Below are 24182 nucleotides of genomic sequence, written 5' to 3' on the forward strand. Positions count from 1 at the left end.
TCCCCTTGGAAATCAGTGTGATTCTGGAGAGCAGAAAATACATTCTCCTGGAAATTTGGTCAATAAGCAAGTGAAAGTACAGTGAAAATTGCTTTAAGATTAAAGAATTCGGTTTTTTGAACAAAAAATCTTAGTTAAAAAAAAAAAAAAAGCTTTTTTTTCTTTCTAAACAGAGCCTTTCAACAGATTCTCCTTCACAGCAATGTAGTTGTATCTTGTGTGACTAATAAAAATAAAATTAAACAAACAGGGAAAAAACCCCAACAAAACAAAACAAAAACAAACAAAAAAAGACAACTGTGCAATCTAGCTCTGATTTTTAGGCATCCTTGATGGTAAAGATAATTACTTGTATCCTTTCACTGTTTGGTCAACCAAAATTGGCTTAGAAAATACTATGGGAGGACTTATTCCTAAATGCATTCCTATTTCAAGGTAAATAGATTAAGCCTTACTGATAAAAGCTTTCCAATAAGCTAACAATAAAGAAATCACTACAAAAAGAATTCAAGGTTATTGACTGTTGAGGAAGCCACACAGACTTTATGTACTCCTCCAGGGGAGTCTGTTTGCTTGGACACAAATCCTCACAGTCTGTATTCACGACAAACATACCTCATGGACAATGGGGAGATAACAAAATCTGTTTTAGATAGCAGAAGTTAATACAAAGGCAATAACATGATTGTTAAATTTGCAGTTCCATATATTTAAGTCATGAATTCTATATAGTTTAAATCATAAATTAATCTGTGTAGCAGCTAGAAGATCACATTATACATATAAGGAAAACAAGGAAAACTATGCAAAAAACTTTCAGTGTAGGCTGAACTGCATTTGTTGGGCTTTGTGAAAGTCAGCTTCTAATGCCAAATCTCTTTTTACTAAAGTAGCTAACATTAAAAAAAACCAGCTTTCTCCCATTCCTCCCCTAAAGCCAGGCACTTTAGGGTTTAAAATTTTCTTGTTAATCAATGACACATGAACATGGTAATTTTAATCTTTTGATCCTGTCTGCTTTAGACACATAGAAATCTTAAGGCATTTGTAGACAGAGAAGAGAATCACATTGTACCTTTTAAAGATAATAGGAGCTGAAAGCATTTAGCTTCTCACATGCCATGTCTAGTGCCATCCCACACCAAATCAAAACCTCTTGCCCTCTGAAAACATTGCTAATTAATAAATGTTAGGAGCCTGACATAAAGATTAATCTTTATTTCAGAACTCCAATGGGGAATTTTGAAAATCCCCTGGAAGGTCATTTTGGATCAGTGCTTCTCTAAGATTATACCTTGTTTTGTCTAGCAGCCGTTATTATTATTACTAGAATACACAGACTGATAGCCACACTTGGACAGAAAAATAGACCTGGAGATCACACTGGAATGTAATTTTTCAATTTTCCTTCTATTTTCTCTTTTCATTTCTGACAGTACAGAAATATCTTACTATGTTCTATCATCTCATCTTCTGGTTCTGACATGAAAAGGTGGAGTTTAGAAAAATGGGATTTAATAATTCAATAAAAATGCACTGCACTGTTACAGAACCCTTAAAAGGTATTATTTTATTTAACTGGTCTGTGTTTTATATTGATTTTTTTTCCCTCAATACAGAAGTCTCTAAGACCTCCTTAAATATCTCTAAGATGTTTATTCATCTACTGGGTTGCAGTGAATACAGACAAGCAATGGAAGCAGAAAAGGTATAGCTTGAACTATGTTTTTTTATGTATTCCTTTAAATTTATGTTAGTGTGCCAGAGTATTGTCCCCAAAGGAGAATCATTATGATATTCTCAGAGACAGCTGGATATTGCACTCAGATTTGGATCTTGTTATGAGTAATCTTCACTTAAATGAATGCATTTATAGGTATATTACAAACAATTTATCATCTCAGAAATCAATGAAGGAAACTACAAAAGCAATTTTTTCCTGTCCATTCCCATAACATATTTTTACTAAAATAAAGGAAATAAAAATTTTCAGTTAAGGGCCACAGGAACTTGTAACATATACAGGAATAAACATTTATTGAAAGAGAAATGGCCTTCATTCTATGAAACTGAAATGAAGAGGTTAGTAAATGGCTTATAATTTAGACTTAGGGGGAAAAAAAAGTGTTTTTTTCAAAATTATTAAAGGCTATTTACTTTCCTAGAACTCTCCCAGGAGCAACAGGAGGTCAGTTAAGGTGGTGGCTCATTTTATTCTCATCTCTTTGCAGTTGTGTGAGATTGGTAACATTAGGATCCCTCCTACTCCACTCCTTCATTCCCAAAATCTCAGAGGAAAGACCTATGCCCTTCAGATTTAACTGACTTCCCTGAGGGAGTTTGGAAGGATTAGGAAGGTTAAAAATTAAATGGGATTATGGTTTATTGGAGGGACATATGGGTAGTGGAGACTGCTCTGATGCAGCAGTGAGAGCTCCGTGTCAGCCTGCTGCACTGTACCTCCTGGTCATGCAGCTGGGCCAGCATGCTGCTGTGTGCCAGATGGGGCTCAGAGTGCAAGGTCACCACTGCATGCCTCTGAGAGATTAAATAGCTTGTTTGAAATATGAGCTTCCTTAAATTTCTACACACGTGTCTTTGCTTTGGGTTTCGTTTGTTTGTTTTTGTTTGGTTTTTGTTTGTTGTTTTAGGTTTTTTTGTGGCTATTCAAAATTTTTAAAACCATTTTGTTAGCAAGGTTGATAACTCTCATTTCTCAGTGCAGATGCTGCAGTGTAATGGAGAGAATACTAACCCTATGATAAATTTCATCTGATAAATTAAAATTTTAACAGAGGTACTGGATCCAGCTGGTTGGCTGAGTCAATTCATGTAAGCAAAGTTTGAATCAAATTAGAGCACACTGACAGTATTCAGAAAGGTCAAGTGAGGGTTCATAGGATCAACCCACTAGGCTGTAATACACTTCCATAACTAGGTCTTTATGAGCCCTTAGTTCTGAATGCATGGTTATCAGCTTCAGACTTGCAGCTTGCCCTTCTCTGTTCCCTTAATAAACACTTTTAAACATTTCAGGAGGAAATGTTTTCTCAACTTGTGGATAACACAAGATTTAAAATAAACTTTACCTAAAGCTGTGGTCTCAGCATTGCTTTCAATTATGCTTCACATGAGACTGAAATGGAGCTGTTGTGTACAGTGAACAGGTTATGCAAGAGCACCCCCTGGATAAAGCAAAAAGTGAAATAATTTCCTCCTCGTCATTTGTACAGGTTATTTTGGCAAATACATTGTATTACTTTGAATTGGCTTGTTTCACAGAATTGTTTTGTTTTTCCTGAGACCCGAGTTTCAGTGTGTGTACGTGTGTTGAGGGGCAGGCAGGAAAAAAGGAAAGGTGCTTTGCTGTTCGTGTTCACTGCACACAGAGACATGATAGCCATTGAACAGAGTTTAACTCAAAATAGTCTGGGTGTTGTGCTCTACACAGAGAACAAAGCGGATAAACCTACCCCCACGTGGGGAAGTTTCCCAGCTTTACTTCTTTTCTCAAATACTGATTCCTTTGAAGGCTTCTAGCTACCGTAATTGGCAACATCCAAAATTGCATATTAAATGCAGACACAGAATAATCATTGTTTAGTTGTTTGCATGCACCATAGCCCAGTTTTGACCCACACCAGCTCTCATCCTCACAGATACCCAGGCACAGTTCAAGGGTTAGCAGGGACCACACTGATAGTTCCCACCGAGTTTCGGGGACACAGCTGCTCTTTTAAGGAAAGAAAATTTAATTATCACAAGCTGGGCCATGCTTCTTACTCTCAGGCTGGAGAAAGTCTTCCAAGATATTTTAGTTAATTATTGGCATTTTACAGAATAAAGTAACATAGCCCATTAGTAAAGTACTAATCTACCAGCTAAGAAAATAAGGCTCATAACTCTGCTGTACAAAGAATGGCTGAGTTCTCAAAGGTGTTTATGATTAATTATTGCCAACAAAATTAAGGTATTTAGTTACATTTGCTTACCTCTATATATCCATCCATGGAAAGCAAAGTGGGCACAGCAGTGATTTCATATGCCAATGAGCAGAAACATTAAAAAGTGCAGTGCACCAGAATCCTGTAGAGACCATACTATTTCAAAAGGCAGAAGTAGTGTGTAGTGAGAAGATTGTTCTTTAACCTTGTTTCCCATCTCCTCATGTCCTTGTTTGATTATCTGCCTATTCCTTTGAGAATTCGTAAAACACAGACTTCCAAGGATACAGAACATACATGCAATGCAGCATGAAATGCATAGAACACTAATCTTGTTTAAATACATATCTCGTCAGATATTCAAAAGTTTTACTGATTGCATTGACTGAAATGTCAGAAAGAGCTGTGTGAAAAATACCATTCAATTTTAGAGGAGAAAAGAAGAAAATTACTGTTTATGTTTTTAACATTTTTAGTTATAACATCTGTTAAATTAAATGAGAAGGTGAGGACTTGTTTCCCTGGTATGTGTGCTAAACTGGAAAGTAAAGAGCTTAAACTAAGCTCATCTGGATTATTTACAAAGTTGCTTCAGCATCTTTACCTATCTGTCTTTGGTAGTTCAGCATTACATAGGCATTGAACTACACAGGACCAGCACTTCACTGTAGTTCACATAATTGGGCTTTTTTTGTTTGTTTGTTTCTCTGATTGATACATATAAATAAAGATAAAGGCATCAGTAACCTTCTTCAACATCTTCATCTTGCAACCATGATACTTAGTATAACCTTAGAATAGATTCTCATTTCTCAGATATGAGAGGTATGACCACACTTGCAACTTTCAAATGCAAGGGCACAGTGTGTATCCTTGATACTTCAATAAAGTCACCAAAAAAATATTTATCTTGCAAGGCATAGGTGGAATCACCAGATACCTACACACATTCCTTACTTAGGGATGCTGTATTATTGAAAGAAATTAATACAGAAATAAAATAAAGACTGAAAATAAAATACAATTTGAAAGAACAGTTATCTGTTGAGAACTGAGACTTGTATTGAAAGTTATTATCTAGTATCATATCCAGTAACCATATCTCTGTCGGCTCATAGTGGAGATGTACATAGTGGGAGTGTAAGACTTTGCAGTCACCGTTTCTAAGTGAAGATAAGGCTGATTCTGAACTAGGCATTATTGGAAATGTAGCAATTGTGGTTTCCAGGTTAGAATCTCAGGTAGAGTTTGCTGTCATTCTGTTTCCACGTTTTTATTTTCTAGGTCCTTAATTATCCTTTCTCTTTCTTAGTTTAGTTATGGTGCCTCAGAGAGGATTCCATGTGCACCAGCAGTAACAACAGAATATGGTGACTGCACACTTGTTAATGACTTTCAAACAATACGGAAATCAGAATAATCTCAAAAGCTTGAAATGTATTCTAAATACCTCCAATACTATGTTTAAGTATTGTCTATAACAACCAAGCATAGTTTCAAGGGATTTTTCACTCTTTTAGATGTCTTTGACACAACAAATCACCACAGACCTGTTTTATATAGCACACAAAATACTTCTTGAGATGTAAATTCAAAATTTAGTATTTGCCTTGTTTTACTTATACACAATCCTCACATACAGGATCTGTCTCAGAATACTCTTCTTTAAAATGCCTGGTCAAGAAGAGAATAAGGGCATGACCAGATTTGTTTTAATCTGGACTGATATTCCCAAGCATCTATAATTTCACTTTCTAATATCTCTGACATTTGCTCCTGAGTATAACAATCCCACTACATTTCTTGGCCTTCAGTGCATCTATCTCTTTCCAGTGCAAAATTTCCTGCTGATTCCTACTTCCTGATACTCTGAATAAAATAATGATTTGTTTGTTTGGTTGGTTGGTTGGTTGGTTGTCTGTTTGTTTAAAAGTTACAGAGGTGAAGTGATTTTTTGGACGGAGGGTATGTAAGCAGGTATGTATGCTTTTTATAGCATACAATAGAGAAGATAATACATTTGACTTCAGGTACTGTAAATTGTAGAAGTAGAGTTACAACGGTAAGCCATGCTTTTCTTTGCTTACTTTTTTATTTGACAGCTGTTGACAAAAGTGTCTAACACAGGCAGATCTTCTGGCCCAGCCCACAAATTTTCCATTAAATACCGTCATACTGTAGATTTTTTTGCTATTTTGCCATGCATGCACACACACAATCATAGATACATTAAGACCTGTTATGTGGGGAATGGACACATCACAGCACATTTGTTGTGGATAATTTGCATGAAATTTCTTCCTTGACAGTAAGCCACTTACATAGGCAGGTTGCTTATCAAAAAGAAATAATTTGTTCTTATTTTTCTTTGGATAAACAGACCATCTTGTTCACAAATCAAAGTAAACCAGTGTAATCACAGTAATGCTAGGAGAAATCTCTGTAACAGTTTAGATCTCCACTGCTGCATGTATACAAGGACATGTCACAGTAACGTGAATTTTCTCAAGGACATTCGCACTGCCTGTTATATTTGCTCTCACAAAATTCTGAAGAGGTATTATGCTCTCTCAGAATAGCTCAAAAATGTGTGTGCTTGTCTTTGGCTTGGCTACCACAGTACGTGTACTTATTGCATTCTGCTAAAACTTCCTCATACAAAAATAATTCACAACTGAAACGCCTCTTTCTGGTCAAGGTTTCCTCATCCTGAATACATGCTTAGTCTGTCCACTCCACATTCATAAATAGTTTAAGAGACTTCAAGCATCTGAGGTCATTGTGCTTCACACAATTGTTCTTTGTTGCACTCTGTGAAGGAGATTACATGAGGGCAAGCTGGAATTCCTGGATACTATATTTCTCACTATTGAAGGGCTATCTCCTTGAATAAAAAAAGCAATAAGGCTATCTAAAGTGACCTTGGCAATTGTTCACGTAATTTATGACATTGTACAGCTAGATGTGACTTCAAATCAAGCAGTCCTCTAAAACCATAGGGATCATTTTCAATTGTGATGTCTCTGAACTGAGAAAAAATTGCTAGATGAAGAATACATTTTCTGAAATATAGGTCTATGCATCAAGCAATGCATTTGATAAGTACTTACCTGAGATTTAACCCCATCTGCTATAGCACTGCATTGTCATCAATTGCTGAGCTGTTAATCCCTGTGAGTATATTAAAATTAAATATATTTAATGGAAGAATGTTGCTGCTCAGTAGGGGTAATTCTTAGTAAGTAAAGCCAAAAAAGTAATTGCAAAGAATCTCATTATTAGTAGATGAATATTACTAATGCAGCTGCTTGCTGGTAGATAATGGATGAAGTATTCAACACCATACTATAAGAATAACAATGATAATCAACAATAATGAATAACAAAAATAACAATAATAATTATCATCAACTTCTTTAATTTCTTTTCATGCCTTTTAGCATGATGAAAAGAAGACATACAATGCGGTGCAAGGAAAAAACCTCTGTCTCCCTCTTTTAAGAACCTTTTGATGCCATTCCTTAGTGAGAGAAGTCGAAGATCTTCAGGCTTCCAGGCTATTAGATTTTGGACAATGAGGTGGTGGATAGTGGAGGGAAACTATAAAAGCAGTGGAGAGGGAAAGCTGTCACAGAGACTGTACTTTATCCTGCACTTCAAAGAATTCTGTGGGAATAAGTGTGTGTTGTGGCTGCCACTGGAAATTTTTCAGTTCAGCTTTTTCTTTATTAAACTCAAAGCCAGAGCACATCACACTTCTGTGTGCAGAGCAGCCTGTGATTTGGACTTAAGCTAGTTTTAAATATGATCTTACTCTACATTTTGCATTGTTGTGAAGAGTGTGTCCGCTCTGAGACCAAAATATATTAATCTGGACCACAAACGCATAAAAGATGAAATTCTTCCTTCCCTCGAAAGTAATTTTGTTAAGGAATAGAGCGGTTTCCTAGTGCCATGGTATCACAGGTCTGGCAGGTACCACTTAGCCATTCTCACCAGACAGGGTCCTCACTCAGGCCAAAACCAAAAAATCTTCACTGAATGTGAAAGCTGTAGTTTGCATTATCTTTTTTAGATTTGTTCCCACAATATGTGGTAGGGTCTGTTATGAAACTTGGATTCCAGCATTTGGTGTTTTACTGACAATGGGGGATAGTTTGAGATAATGCTGCATTTATATCCACACTTAGAAAAAAAAAATGAGAAAGAAAACTTGACAATTAGATGGTTTTTGTAAATGTGGAGTATATTTGTGCAGGGCTAAACTTTGTAATAAAGACTTTTGTCAAATATATTTACAGGAATTAGCCATAGTATATACATAAAGGGTACAGGATTAGTTTGCTGTGAATTATATCCTTGTATCTCTCCTGCAAACATTCATTATTTTAAATAGACATTGTACGTTTAACACATAATTTAGGCTGCATGGTGTTCCAAGAAACAGGAGGCACTCTCTTCTGGTCCTCATCAAGTGGGATGACAAGGCTCCATGACAATGGAGCCAGAAAAACCCTGTAACTTGTTACCTCAGCTACCACACCTTTGCTGTGACTCTAAATTACAACTGAGAAACACTTTTTCAGCAGATTTCAAATAAAAAATTAAAAGCCTATTAATTTAATATAAATGTATTCAAAGTGTGACATTGTTTTATGAGAAAGACTACAATGTCAACAAACATCATATAAAATTAGAAAATTTTTTATTTTAATTGCATTTTGAAGCTATTACTTTGCTTTTTTAACATGAAATGTAAAACATTTAAAAAGGTGAATTTGTCAAAATGCATTATTTAAGCTGACTAGAAACTGTCATATTTCTTTCTTTATTTAGGCAGTACAGGGTGAGGTTCAAGCTTTGGGAACTTTTGCAGAATATAATTCTTTAGCTAAAGAATTTGCCATGAGCACTGTGACAAATGCTTGAAATTTTACTAATTTCAGGCTGCAGTTAAGAGGAAAGAGAGGTAGAACAATAGTTTTTTTAAATGAAAGTCTATTTCTTCATGGTTAGCAATGTATAAAAACATTGTGTGGATTTATTGTGCTTCATGAGATTACAGCTAGTTGTAGTGCTTCAGTAATGCATCTGCAGAGACCATGAGACAAGCAGATGCTGGGTTAATGAGATCTCCCATGGATGCGTGGTCTGCAGTCCAGCATCCACAGGAAGCATAATGAAACCTGAATACATTGTAATTTACTACACTTTCATCTCTTTCTACGCTTTAAACCAAATAATTCTATAGTCACTATAATGTGACAAACAAAAGGCAAAAATCGCCTCAAATCATCCTCTGAGAACCCAAGCACAATCAGCATATATGTGAAAGAGCACAAAATACAAAGCCCAAAAAAGTCTCAAGCATTAAGCATGAAGAGCTTTCAATATCCAGTGTAAACACAGACATCTAAAATACAATAAAACATTCACTGGAGTCGGCATCAACAGGGATTTGGTACAAATTACCTGCAAACCGATTGACTGCTAAGCATCAACTGCTGGTGATGCTTGTAAATCCAGACTCCAGTTTACAAGCTAAAGAGGTACTTACAGAGTTCAGAAAGGTCATGGATTTCAGTCTATTTTAATATTCACTTACAACCAATGTACCTCCCTGTTGTTTTTGGATTTCTGCCCAAGGAAGTAGAGGAGGAGTTTAACATGGCCAGAAAACTCTAAAACCTTCCCATCAACTAAGTCTATTGTGTAAAACCTGCATTTTAGCTAAGAAGTTCTATTGTCAAACATATTTCTAGGTTTTCCAGTTTTCAACAACTATTCTCTTTTTCCTCTCCTTTGAAGAAAGATAACATCCTGTCCAACCTCGAGGAGGGAACCCCCCCCTCCATGCGTGCGTGCATTTGAGCATGAACCCAGTCCTATTCTCAACCCTTGGCAAATACTAATGTGGATTTTTAAGCAACTGTAAATTTGAATTGAACTCTTTGACTCAGGTGTTGGCATTACCCAGGAATTTATCATACACCCTTTAGCAGAGGAGAAAACAGAGTAAAATACAACACACTCTAGTTAGAAAGAGGATAGTAATAAGTAAAGTTCTATGTACATAAAAATTCACGGCTGCAATCACAGAATGAGACAGATTTTCTGTTGAAATAGGCTCAAGAATTAAGAGGAAAAAAGTCCTTAGAATAATAATCTACCCTCTTTCCACATTCCACTGATTTCCTGTCTGTTTCTTTCTCTGTTTTTTCTGATTTTTCTGATTTTTCTTTCCTTCTGTCATAGGTGATGCATCTTCTAAGGAAAACACTAAAATTTGGTCTTGCCATAGAGTCAGTTCTTTGACGTTAGATAAATTGCTATTTTACCAGATGGCAGTGTTTCAAATGTCCAGAGGCTGGAAGATTTCTGACAAAGTGTTTTGATTGTCCTGAGTTTGATGAAAGTCAGTTGGGGATTTTCATGGTAGAGGATTCAAACTATTCTGTTGTCATCATGTTTTACAGTCCTGTGCTGCATAGAAGTAGTCATGGTGGTGATTAGACAAGCCATATATGTTCATCTAGAATATTTCTGAGTTATGAGGAATAATGTAGAGTTTTAATCTCTACTTTCTATGCATTCTTATGACAATTAGAATTTACCTCCTCTTAATTACTCAATAACAAACACATTATCATAAATTGTTAGTCACAATTAAAGGAGTAAGGGCTAATTCACCATTACATTTACTTCACAATCAGAGAAATGTTGAAAAGGAAAGCTCAAATTTAACTTATACAATATGAGGTACCTTGCAGAAATATATGTCTTATGATTTACAGGCAGTAAAGAATGGGTTCCAAGCCTAGGAAGAGTTTTGGTTAGAGAGTATATTTGCCCATATAATTTCAAATTTTGTACTGAATGGGTTTCAGCCAATGTCCTTTTTCCTTGAAGATTAAAATTCTATTATGTGATTGAGGGGAATTAACTTTATGATGATATTTCTGCCATGTCAGAATAAATTACAGCAGTCATCACCTGTCTGCAGTGCAGGCCGTCTGAATACACCTGGAAATAGTGTGCAGAAGATGTGAGCAGCCCTGAGGAGATTAGCTGGCTTTCTCCAGCAATAGCGAGGTTTATGTCTCTCTGTATCATGTAAGGCAGCTTTCCCCAGGTAATAGTGCTTATCGGTCACATATACCATAATTTCATCGTCTCAGGACTGGGAATTTTTTGTTGGTTTCTAATGCGCATCAGGGAATTTAATTAGATGTGAGGACACCTGGCTATCTGGATTATTAAATCGAGGAACTCGAGGGAGAGACATGAAAGAATCAGACATATAAAAAAGCACAATACACAAGTTATAATATATAACTAAGTATAATTAGCAGTTTATGTCAGAAAATGAAAAACAGCTTTTCCTGACAGACCTGTTCAGTTCTTTAACCTAACAACACAAAAAATAATATATATTTTTCCTTCCTAATATTACTTTGAGAATAGAAGACAAATTAAATGCAAAAATCTATCATTGCAACCACACACAATTTACAGACTTTTCAACCAGTAAAACATGCATTTAGACACTGTGAAAAATATTTTATTCTCTTTAATTTGCTTCAAATAGCAGCTCCTAGTGATCAACAGTCACTGAACTCCAAAACTGAATGAATAAAGGAAGACAAAATACAGCCATGAAATGTGAGATAGAAAAACAAAGGTGAACCTTGTAAAAACTCTGGAGAAAAGGATCAGGATTTCAACATGGTATTGAAAAAAATGGAAAGCAATTACTAAATCTTACAATACGAAATTTTCCAAGACAATAACAAAATACCATCAATAGAAAGAAGCAGCCAATAAATTGCTGCAAAAGGGAAAGACTTGGGTAGTCAGAGATGCCACACAAAAGGATCTGGATTTGCAGTGATCACAAATATAGGACAAGTCAGTTTTATTCTACAGGTGAGGATAGTCGAAAGGCTTGAATTTATTCTAGGGCGCATACAAGCCAAGAAAGGCAACTATTCCAGTGCTGATGGAGTCTTTTCTTTAGGGGAGACTTCTGTGAGCAGTCCAGGTTTCATATGTACAAACTACCTTAGAGGAAAATACAAATGCAACAGAATTGATGCAAGCTCACTCTTCTTTACTTATACTGGAAAGTAGGAAAAAGTGCCTGTCTGCCTTACAACACTTCTGAGCCCAGACTGATAAATTTTACTGTGAGTCTAATTTTAAACTCAGCTTCTCTGATGTGCTCGTATGAACTTTTAATGTGGGTTGGGTTTTTTTTTCATATTTTTTACTTTTTGGACACAAGACAAGCAGAGAAAAGTAGATCTGTCTATAATGTGCATATGCAACAAAAGGCAAAGAGAAATGAAATATGAACTATGACAGGCCATAGGTGGATCACTGGACAGATTGCATAAGGTTGAATAGGCAATGGCAGGACCAGCAGACTGAGGAAGAGGTAAATAACATGCCAGTAAATGGAGAGCAAGGCTGGTAAAAATCACTAGGAAAGGAGACAAGAATACTAGGCAGAGGAGGGTGGTAGAGAAAGTGGGTGCTTTTAAGTCTTTAGTCATGGCTGTCTTACTTGTCACTAAGAACAAGCAATGAGGTGTAACAAATCAACCACATGGCCACTACCTCTGCTGGAAAGGGAAAGGATGAAAAAAAATTCCAGCCTCCTCCAGACGAAGCTGTATATGTTTCTGTACACATGATGAATATTCCCAAAGGAGAGTTTGACTAGGATGCTGGCTGAATACGTTCCCTTTGCAAACTCATGGTTTTTTAAAATACCTCTTAAGTCACCAGCATATTCTCTTTGTGCCATATCCCAAGGGCCACTGCATTTTCAACAGCAGAATCACCCATAACCACCTTCATTTAGCACTCATTTAGGAATACCTCTGAGGGAGAACCTTGTTTTTCTTGTTTAACTTTTTCCTCTCTGCAGTTGTGGACAGGCCAGGACAGCCCATTAATATTATATTTGGGTCACACACACATGTCCTGGACTTTTCTCCTTCTGCTAGCTGCTTAATGTTAATGATTGTAGGATGAATGACTCCAGAGACTGTCACAGTTAAGCAGATAGAAAGTAAATTAATCTGACAGGTGACTGGCTGTCCTTCCAGCAGTTTGCCAGCTCAGACAGAGAGGGAACTGCCAGTTCCTGCTAAAGGGAGTGTGTGGCTGGTTTTGATAGAGGGGGGACTCATATGGCCCAGCTGTCCCTGATCTCATTCCCAGCAGTGCATTTGGGTGACTTCAGCGGGGGACACCTGCAGGTCAGAGGCTTGGTCCTCACCTTAACTGTAACAGAATTGCAGAAACCAAGATGTTTGGATGAGGGTTGTGTTACTTATTGTATTTTTTTTTCCTTTCCTGCTTTTCTCAGCAATTATGCTGCATGTTCTATTCTTCTTTCGGGGAAGTGGATAATGTTCATGTTGTTTTGGAGGTTTTGTAAGAAAAAAAAAGCTTTGGTCCCATCTTTTTTTAGGGGGGGAAATGCTGTAATTAATGCTATGCTACTTCTTACAAATTACTTCATGAGCCATAATACACTATGTTCTACATAATACTCTAATTTAATTTTGCATATGGGTTTGGGGGTTTTTTTGGTTTTTTGTTTGGTTGGGGGTTTTTTTTGTTTGTTTGTTTTTTTCTTTTTACATGGAAGGCTTATATTCAAAGGAGCATAGAAAAAAAATTGCACCAGAAGCCTCTTTTTACATACACAGTGGTAAAGCCAGTAGTGCAAACTGCGGGCTCTAGCCTGCGTCCTTTATATCTTGGTGAAGAATAAGGAAGCAAACTAAGGGGTTTTACAGGAGCACTTTATGCATAAAAACCGCTCAAAGCCAAGTACCTTAAAATGGAGTCTGTTGTAAGATTTGAGTTTTCAAGATGTCAGTTTCCTGCATCACTGTAACTTGTATCAAATAAGCTAATTGTAATTGCAGCTCTGCCTCCAGTGGGAAGGCTCTTAACACTGAGTGAGCTAGCCTTACAACACAGAGACTGACTGTAATTGTACTCTTGATGTGACAGCAGGCATGACAATTTAAACTAGTGAGAATACTTGACAGAATGACTTCAGGAAAATACACTTTTTATTGAAGCTAAAATATATTAAGGAGATCTACTAGTTAGGTGGGAGGTTTCAGGTTTCTTTTTCTTCAATAAGGCAGTCTTTATCCTCTGAGATCACAATCAGCCTTGAATGTAAGGATTCCTCTCCTTGCTGTGCTAGATTAAGCAATCTGCTCTGCACCCAATGCCCAAACCCCAAACAAATGCCAAAACAACTCCAGACTCTTTGTGTAGATTTAACTGCTATACGGTGCTGACACAGGTTCTCGGGGTTAAAGATTCTGGTGGCTCTTTTCTCCTTACTTTTATCACTTGGTTCCAGTGAAAACTGCCACCTTTCCCACGAAGTCTTTTTTTCTCATACATGTACTGAAAAACTGATCAAGCTCTGTACATCTCCATTTTCACATAACTGAAGCGCTCCTTTTTACTGTGGAACAAAAGAAAACATGGAAAGTGAGAAGGCTGCTGTGGAAGGGCATGCTCCATCTGACTTTCCTTCATGGCATCCTGGTTTTGACTGGGATAGAGTTAATTTTCTTCTTAGTAGTTGTGTTTCAGATTTAGGATAAGAATAATGTTGGTAAGACATTGATCTTTTCATTGCTGCTGAGTAGCACTTACCCTAAGTCAAGGACTTCTCAGCCTCTCATGATGCTCTATCAGAGAAGAGGCCAGAGGGTACAAGAAACTGGTATGGGACACAGGCAGGAGAGCTAACCCCAACAGGCCAAAGACATATTCCATACCATAGAATGTCATGTTCAACATATTAACTAGGAGGAAATTTTGCCAGGAGGGCCACTGCTCAGGAAATGGTGGGTATTCAGCAGTTGGTCAATATATTTTTATTATTACTATTATTATAATTATTATTGTTGTTGATATTATTATTACATTATATTTCAATTTTTAAACTCCTCTTATTTCAACCCACAAGTTTCTTTTACCTTTCCAATTCTCTCCCCCGTCCAAACAAAGGGGAAGGAAGCTGATGTGTGGGGCTGAGTTGCTGGCTGGGGTTAAACCATGACACATTGTCTTGGTTTGAAAAGACAGGTGTTTGGTAAGGAAGGCAAGAGCCTCTCTCAAAACGGAAAATGTAAACCCCCTCCCTCTGAAATATTGTAATTTTGAAATTAAGGGGCTCTCAGGCAAAGATATGTGAATAGGAATAACAGTTCTTTACTAGGAAAATTAAAATAAAAAATCCAGTAATACAAAAACCAAAACACTGACAGAGTCAGAATACAACCTGACACCCCATCAGACAGGATGTTGGTGGCAGTCCCATTAAATGTTGGCTGCAGTCCTCCTGGAGTGATAGACGTGGTTCTGTTGAAGCAGTGATCCTGTAGAAGGGTGCAGTTTTCCTCCAAAGGTCCAGTGCAGATGGGTCTGGTTTTCCTCTGGAATCCAGTGGAAAAAGGCTGCCTTGGTGTTTCATATGTCAGTTTTTATCTAGGTAGGAAATTCTTGACTGGAGCATCTCCCAATGGGATGATGTAATTTTATCAGTCATGCAGTGGGACTCAATGGACCATTAACAGATGATATTTCCTTGGAGAAAGGATGGGTTGTGGAAAAGATAAAGAGCACCATCACACCTGGTTTTTAACAGCTGGTAGTAGAATATATATTTCTGATCACATCTTGCATTGCAACCTAAGACATACATTCAAAGTCAGCAAGCTACACCCCTCTAAATACACTGCTAGGGCCAGGAAAAGCAGTCACTTTTATAATATATCCTGCATTTTTTCCTATGCAAAACCAGAAGACTTCAGTGACTAGGAAGTGAAATTGAAAGCTCTTACAAATACTCAAAAAGAAAAGTATGAGAAAGGAACTGACTATGATAAATAACACCAGGTGCCCATCAAGCTGCTCCATCACTCCTGCTCCTCAGCTGGTCTGGGAGAAAATATAACTAATGTCGTGTAGGTTACAGATAAGTACAACACTTACCAGTTACCAGCATGGGCAAAAAAATCTCAATTTGGGGAAATTATTTTCATCTATTAGCATTCAAATCAGAGCAGAATAATGAGGAAAAAAACAATATTTAAAGCACCTTTTTTCCCCACCCCTCCTTTCTTCCCAGGCTCGACTTCTCTCCCATATTCCATCCCAGTGGTACAGGAAGACAGAGGCTGGATTCTGCAGTCAGTTTTTTACATAGTCGGGTCATCTCATATTGCCCCTGCTGCTGTTTTGTCCTCTGTGGGAGCACCTCCTTCCCCTCCTCCTTCATTGGCTTTGATTTCTGCATAGCTGTTTCTTTCTCTCTTCTCTCACAGCTGTGGTTGTCCAACAGGTTTTTTTCTCCTTTTAAATACACTGCCCCAGAGGCGTTACCACCAGGGCTGATGGGCTTACTGACTTACTGGGCTTCAAAGTAATTTTGACCTAGGACTCTTCTGAAATATGAATTGTGGCAAAATAAAATGTTTGATGTAAGCTGGTCAAGTATATTTCTTTGGATACTGCCAATTCTGTTTCCTGCAACAGAGACAAGATCAATAGTGCTAAACAGCAGATGTGGTGCAAAAGATTTTTTGTTACAGTTTTGTAGTAATAAGTTAAAGCTAGTCAGAAAAAAAAGTTGGATTCCATTCAGACTTGCTGAATTTGTGAAACTGAAAAATGCCAGCAGAGGTGGTGTTTCTCCAGATTCTGCAGGAATCTTTTCTGGGTTTCTGCTGGGTCATCTATCCCTGAGCCCATCAAAGAGGTTATATGGGATCTGCACTACCAGGAAGCAATGAGTCTGGAGCATCCTCAGTCAATTACTGACCCTGCAGTCAGCAGTTTCAGCACTTCCATTTGCAGCTCTGCTGAACGGATCTGCTGAATCTCCTGGAGGAGAACCACTGGAATTTCAACATGCCAGGCAGAGAAGCAGACAGTTTTGTGTTCCACGATTGGGCTGGCTGCCTGGTGAGGTTTCTGAGGAATTTGGGCTGCCATGCATATTTGGCGAGTCTGGGCTGTTCCCTATTTGCACAGCAGGCAGGCTATGTTAATGTTCTGGAATAGAAGTAGCAGTCTAAGGCTTGACCTTAAAAAAAAAGAGTGAAGGGGAACAACACAATTTTCAATGAAGCTGGTTTTCAATGAAGTTTCTGAAGGGTCCATACAGTGGAATTTACTTGCCCAGACTAGCTCTTACAGCTATTCACCACTTTATTTCCAGGTGCAGAGAGGCTCACACTTCAGTCTCTTGCTGACAAATGCTTTCCTGTTCCAAGGAAAGGCTCATTTGTATGAAGAGGAACTGGCAGACATAAATCCAGTGTGACTAAGAACAAGACTTTCTGTATATTAAAACAGGACTTTCTGTATATGAGCAGATAAACTTAACCATTAGATAATGCGAGAAAGGAGTTAATGGTTTTCTGTGAAATATACTATCAACTTTTAATTAAGGGCTAGTGATACTTTATCACTTAATTGAGAAACTTTGGAACATTGTTATATATGGGATGAAACATTCAACCCTTAGAAGTCAGGAAGCTGATTAGAAAATTTATCTTTTAGCCATCTTGCTCTTTGGTTGTTAAACCAAACACTTGCAGCTATGCATACTAACAGCAGGAGGATTTCCCATCTGTAGTGTAGCTGCTTTTGTCAGTTTGTTTCAACGCAAAAAGGTGCTGCTGTTTCACAGTGAGTTTGTTCAGGGAGGTTCCTGGCAGACCAACTGCTAAGCACTGATGTCCTGCCAAAGAAACAGAAAACATTGCCTCTTTACTCTGCAATAAACTCACTAGGATTGTACACCTGTAAAGGAAGGGAAGAAGGGAAGTAAGGGAAAACCTACAACAAATCATTAGCAACCAATCTTGTTTTACTATAAGATAAAATAGATTGTGGGTTTTTTTCTAGATTTTTGATAAATGAAAAAAAATTCCTCCCACTTAAATTCAGGTTATTCATCCCCTTTGTCTTTGTTAGCTCTATTTAGGTTTGTTTAGTCCTATAATGCTATTTTTAAACAGAGCCGTTTGAATGGTCTGTGTCTACTTTTCAAGTTGAAACCATGAACTAGAGCTTGAAGCTAGTAATGAAATTTAGTGGTATTTTTTTTTCTCCAAAGTGATTTTTATTATTTTAAATCCTTACTTAAATACTTGCCAGAGTCTAAAGATGGACTAATGAGGCCAGGAGGTTTGACTTCTCTGGATTCCAGATGAGAAATTACTCTGCAAGAAATTGCAGTCTTGAGCCCCTGGTTCTCACAAATACCCATCCCAAAGTCTCGATGAGCAATATTCTCATTATATACTTTTGAATACAGGTTTAGAACTTCAGTTAGGTCTACCCATATTGTCAGTGTTTTCACTCCTGCTGCCTTCTTAAGACTGTCCTGTCCAACAGCAGCTCTTCCAGGAGGAATGAAGGAGAAAGTACTACGACTAGACTTTGGAGGTACATGTTCTACAGAGTGACAATTATCAAAACTGTACTTTGATTATGTTTATTTGAAAATAAGAAAATTTACTTAAGGGAGCCTTTAATTTTGGGTAGTTTGTGCAGTGACCTGTTGGTGCTTTGTGCTCAGCTCTTATATCCCTATCCTCAGCTGTCTCTATCCACAACTGACTGTGATATTTTCTTGCAAGTGGTGAGAGTTTGGTATTACTTAAGAAGTGAGACCTGTTAAAGAAATAACATGAGAGACCTAACTAGCTAGAAATTCTAGCTTATGTAGTGGTATTAATAATATGGTGTTCTGACTGTGGAATTTGGAGGAGGTGGGAAATCGCAGACATTTGGTGAAATTTTGAGGCCATTGTGGTGCTTCCAAGTTCAGTTTGATCCTCTTCTGAAGAGGGTTCAAACTGGCATTCCTCCTGCTGCTCTGGGTATGGGCTGCTCCACATGTTCCTGTAACTTTTTCAAAGATCAGTGGTAAAATGCCTAAAACATTCTTAAAAGTAAGGACTCTCCTCTCTGGTAAGTGTGATTATTACCTGGCTATTGAACCAAGCTGACACTTGTTTTCTCCTTTTTGTCAAATGAATCTTGAATCCTTTTGCTGTGCAGCAGAACAGCTTAAACAGGGTGAAGCAGGATGGCTTCCAGAGCAGCATAGCCCATAGTGATGAGAGGAATGGACCTCGCTCAGTGCTATGGGGAGACAGAGGAAGGTTCTGGGCTGAAGGTTCATGACCTGGCAGAGGTACTTGCTACCTTACAGACTCCCAGATGTGAGATTGTTTTTGTCAGATTTTCTTGCTGGCTAACCCTAGTAATGAAAAGCTTTTCATAAGAGCTCTGACATCTTCTATTCAAGCAACATGACACAAATCACAGACCTTCAAGACTGACCCAGAGTCCTCAGTATTTCATACAACATGCTAGACCATGACCCCTCCTTTTCTGCCCTTTCCAGCCCCCAAAATCAAAAGGCTCTCTGCACTGAGAATAAAATATTTTACCAAGTGCTGCTGAAGATTTTATAAATACAAATTTTTGTTTGTTTGCAAAAATGATGCAGCTTCAAGGTACTTTGAATTTTAAAGCAGGGTAAAAATTAGAAACATTCTCACTGAATTTAGGAGTTCTATATTGTTAGCTTTAGTTTGAGAACCCTGAGGGTTGCATTTGCTTGGCCTGATATATTCTGACAAATATGACTAAACATTATTCTTGCAATTTTATTTTGTTTTCCTCTGGTGTTTCATAGCTTAGAGTCTATTGTTAGCACTGGATACATGCCACTTTCATTGCTGAACATATTGCAGAAATCTAAAAACATTTCTGAAACATCTAGATGACAAAATTATTAAAAGCTTTTGATGATATGCAGTGTATTTGTAGCTCATGAGTGGGAGAATCCATTGCATGATAACCATTATTCAGAACTCATAATTTATAAGCCCATTTGCTTACTCAGAAAAAGCTTTTGTGGTTTTGCACTTTTCCTGTGTGTTTTTTTTAATATTTGAAGTTAACAAGGTAAGTCACTTGCTTCACGTGGGAAACAGATGTATGCTAAAAAAGGCAGTTCTCTTACTAAGGAAAGGATGTAAGTAAGGCATTGTTGTTATAGTAAGTGTGTATGATGTTCAGAAATGCCTATTGTCCCATGGCAGTAGAAAATTTCCCCCTCTGGATTTCTCTGTCTGCCCCAGATTTAGTTCTTACCCTGATAACTGAGGTCAGTTAAGTTTCCCAGAGAGTGCCCATGATGAAGGAGTGTCTGCTTCCTCCCTTTGCTTTTTAATCCTCTCCAGAGTAAGGAGCTCCAATTTGTATAGAAAAACAATAGCAATCCCTCCTTCTCTGTGTCTAAATCCTCCTACCAACACATTTCCATCTGAATACTCTTAAATGTTAACTTGCACCAATCAGATGTTTGCTCTCCCACACAAAAATGCATGACTAACTATTCTATTTATCTGACTTCAGGGGTTTTGTACTCTGGACACTGACTGCAGTATCTGAGTGTCCTCTACATCTTTCAGTGTTAAAAAATTGAAGTCACTCTGTATTTCATGGTATAAAAATGGTCATGTTAGTTGGAATTCTAAGGAACAATAATTTCATTATCATGTTGGCAAGAATTAGAAGTAAAAATAAACATCACTCTAGCAGTGGCTGAAATGCCTGAAGGGCTCTTATGGATTGCATAGAGATTTCCCATGATTCTGGTTTATATTCTGGTTAAAAATTACTCGTCTTGAAAGTTAGGGTCAGAGTTTCTGAGCAGAAGTGTGGTGTGCATTTGGCAGCCCCTGGACGGATGAGAGGCACAGCAGTGCTGCTCACCCCTTTGGGTGCTGTTTTCTTCTGTTGATGAGAATGGTCTTTTGGCTGCACTGTAACCCAGGTGTGCAATGTCCCTGAGATCAACTCAGTTAGTAAGAGCTTGGTGTTATTAGCATGGGTTTGGTCCCTGTATGGATTATTCAGTTAAGAGTTGGACTTGATGATCCTCGTGGCGCCCTTCCAAACAGATTACTCTGTGATGTTTCTGTTATTGCAGCCATCTAGACATGGCCTTGGTGTGTGAAGCCTAGAGAAGTACCAGTAACTGTTCATTCCTGTCTGAGAACCTGGCATATATTTGATTGGTGAAACCTAAGTTGCTGTAACTGTTTTGTTATCATTTCCTTGGTTAGGAAAATCAAAGTTACTGTGGTTATATGCAGGAGTTTCTGGTGCAGACATATCTTGTAAAAGGCCTCGATTTCCCTGTCTTCAATTAGTCTTTCATATCTAGTTACTAAGGATCTATTTTCTTTAAAGAACCCCTGGGATATGATGTCATTGTTTGTTACAGAGGAAAGGCTCATGAGAAAAGATGGGTCTTGCATTATGGTCTAAAAATAGTAAAGGTCACTCCTGTCAACAAAAGATAAGATTTTTCAAGTTAAGGAAAACCCCATGTAATCTCACACAGACAGAGCACACAAAACCAAGGCAAAGTGCAGGAAATACACCAACAAAGTCCAATTGTGGGAAAAGACATTCAAAGTACTTAACACTATGTTAGTGAGAATATCTTTTCCCTAAAACGTTTACTAAAATACAAAGCTTTCTGATATAAACTATACAATAATGCTGTAAAACTCTTGGCTTTGGAAAAGGCTGAACTCACCTGGAGCCAAAGAAGATCTTCTTTGAAAGTAAGATTGGAGTAGTATTTCAAACTACTCCAAATAACAGTATTGCAGTTCCTTCTCTCCTATGAAGAGAATGTGTTTCAGTTTTATTTCCAAGGAAACAAAACATCTGTCAAGTTCTGCTATCAACAATTTCCCAGAATGAAGTAGTATATAAAATTCATGTGATTAGAAAAAAAAAAACCTAAATATCCTTATTCTGATGCCCAAGGACTCCTCAATCAGCTCTTCAGTTCTGAAGCAGTATAAATAAATGAATTTTAAATGAGGTGGGAGAAAGACATCAAGTAAGCATGTAAAAAAAAAAACATTAAAGAGTTTTTAAACCCATGAACAATCATAATTTTAATTTTGAGTATTAAATGTGGGCTTAAGGAACTCAGTAGCAAGCAGCTGAACTACCCTTCATAGACAAGTGGAGACAAGTAAGGACAAGACCATGCTCACAGAAACAGTGAATAGCCTGGCACAGAGGAAGGAAAGGTTGTCTGCAGCACTCTGCATGCAGGGCTCTGTGAAGAGCAGAGGCAGAGGGAATGAAGAGGACAGAATGCACTGGGAATTTGTGAAACTGCCACCAGAACCCACATCTCTGTAGACCACAATTTAGCAAAGGTGGGACTCTGCACAGAAGCAGAGCTCAGCAACAAGGTCTTAAAAGTAGGTCACATGCCAGCACTAATGTGGACCCCTGTTAGGACTTGAAGATCTGAAGAGTCTGGATATTTGGAGGGATGAGAGGGAGGGAACGTTGTCTACTTGTGTTAGTGCAATGAACCATGTGCTACATGGCTTATGCAAAAACTCCTTTTCTAGGCTTATTTGACCTACACAGCATGAAAACTTATTTTGAGTACAATAACCTTCCAATATATATTTATTGGTATTATATATCAGGTAAACAATTGTAGGCGTAAAAAAGAAAATGTTTTACACATATTTTAATGTCTTTTAAAGTAAAAAAGCATGGTAAAAGCAAAACAAAAGCAAGTTTCCTGAAAGTTTAGTATTTCATATGACTGAGAAAAGAGTAGAAGTAGAGAACATTTTTCTGAATTTGGAAAAGTGACTGTAATTTTTGATATAAGTATCTGAGTATAAAAATAATTTATGACAATTTTCAATTTTAACTTCTCTATAATGACATTTGAAGGTATTGACTGCTGCTACCAATTTCTGTGGATACTCTTCTAGAATTCACAAGATATTTCAACAAGAGTGGCGGTGAAATTTTTATTTTCCTCCTAGAAAATTGGTTATAAATGCCAACATCAGCTAGGTATTACAAAAAATTTTAGCAGCAAAAACTAATTAATTTTTCAGAATTCCAGGCTATTCCCAAATTTTCTGGTTATGTTTTCACTGTTGTGATATTCTAAGGTTTGTGTATACATATGTATCCTAACACATTGTTTCTCTAATGTCCCAAACTCTTGATGAGTTTGCCCCATGAAAGGTTTTCCTTGACTTAAAAATCGGAAAGTAAACCATTAGCAAAGCAATTCAAAATACTGAATCCTGGATTTTTATTTCTTGTGAGCATAAGGCGTACAATATTACTAGTTTCTCAGAATTCTAAAGGCCAGCAGGAAACTCAAGAATTTGGTGGTTCTAGAGAAATTTGCCAAAATAAGTATCTCAAAGGTTTTTCTGTCAGTGCATCTGCCAGAGAGAACATCCAAGAAGATTCATAATTTGACCTACTGGTGATAGCATTTAGGGGTGCTACTGTTGAAAATACATACAGATATGCAAATTTTTGACACTCACCAGGATGGGAGCAAGATGTCCTAAATGTTATTTCCAAACCAGTTTGTTTTAGTTTCTTTTTGGTGAAATGAGAAATATTGACGCATCTTTCCACCCCTCCCTGTTCACTGCAAAAGTAGCTAAGGCAGAGATAGCTCTGTGCAAATGAATGCAACCAGCACAGTCTGGGTAAAGAGAGAAAAACAGTCTTTTGTTCTGTGTTGTTGTTTGGCTGTCATAAACCTTGTGTTGCATGTGGTAATTATTGCTCGGATGCTAAGGATTATCAATTTCTACATGGTGGAAAATAGGTGCTTGAAATGTCTGAAATTGAATTTCTTCTGATTCTCATTGAGGGAAGAGAACAATAACAACAACAGCACCAATAACCACAAACCTAGGAGTAAAGGCATAATGATAGATGGAGATAAAATTTAAACCAGGCCCGTTCATCATATTACCTGGGAAAACAGAATATCAAGGTTAATTTTAGAAATATAATTTGAAAACTGAGAGCATAATTTCATTAAAAATGCTGCTTTCTTCTTGCCTTCTTATTCCTTTTGGTTTTAGTATCTCTTCACGAGCTAAATATACTATGCTGTTATATGAGTTGATAGGAACTGTTTATAAAAATGAAGAAGAGCTATGAATTTATTGAAATTTGTATGGGATTTTTCAGGATGGCAGTGCTCTAAACTAACTGGTATAATTTTATGCAGGTATGTCAATGATCACTTCAAACTAATAGCCAGCTAATGCATATCTATACAGGTTTTTA

At 37.3% G+C, this 24182-nt stretch overlaps 1 long non-coding RNA gene across 2 annotated transcripts; it reads right to left on the minus strand.

The window, feature by feature from the left end:
* Window positions 1-10779: 10779 nt before the first annotated feature.
* Window positions 10780-21800, minus strand: LOC148219881 (uncharacterized). 2 transcript variants are annotated; one of them, XR_015799482.1, is made up of 3 exons: window positions 21628-21800; window positions 15274-17739; window positions 10780-14448 (listed from the first exon to the last, which is right to left on the minus strand). It is a non-coding gene; the product is annotated as an uncharacterized LOC148219881 (long non-coding RNA). The 2 variants fall into 2 exon arrangements; XR_015799481.1 differs by lacking the exon at window positions 21628-21800 and adding an exon at window positions 20172-20324 and having other exon boundaries at window positions 10781-14448.
* Window positions 21801-24182: the final 2382 nt, after the last annotated feature.

Source organism: Sturnus vulgaris, chromosome Z (assembly GCF_052056855.1).
Source record: "Sturnus vulgaris isolate bStuVul1 chromosome Z, bStuVul1.hap1, whole genome shotgun sequence".
NCBI lineage: Eukaryota > Metazoa > Chordata > Aves > Passeriformes > Sturnidae > Sturnus > Sturnus vulgaris.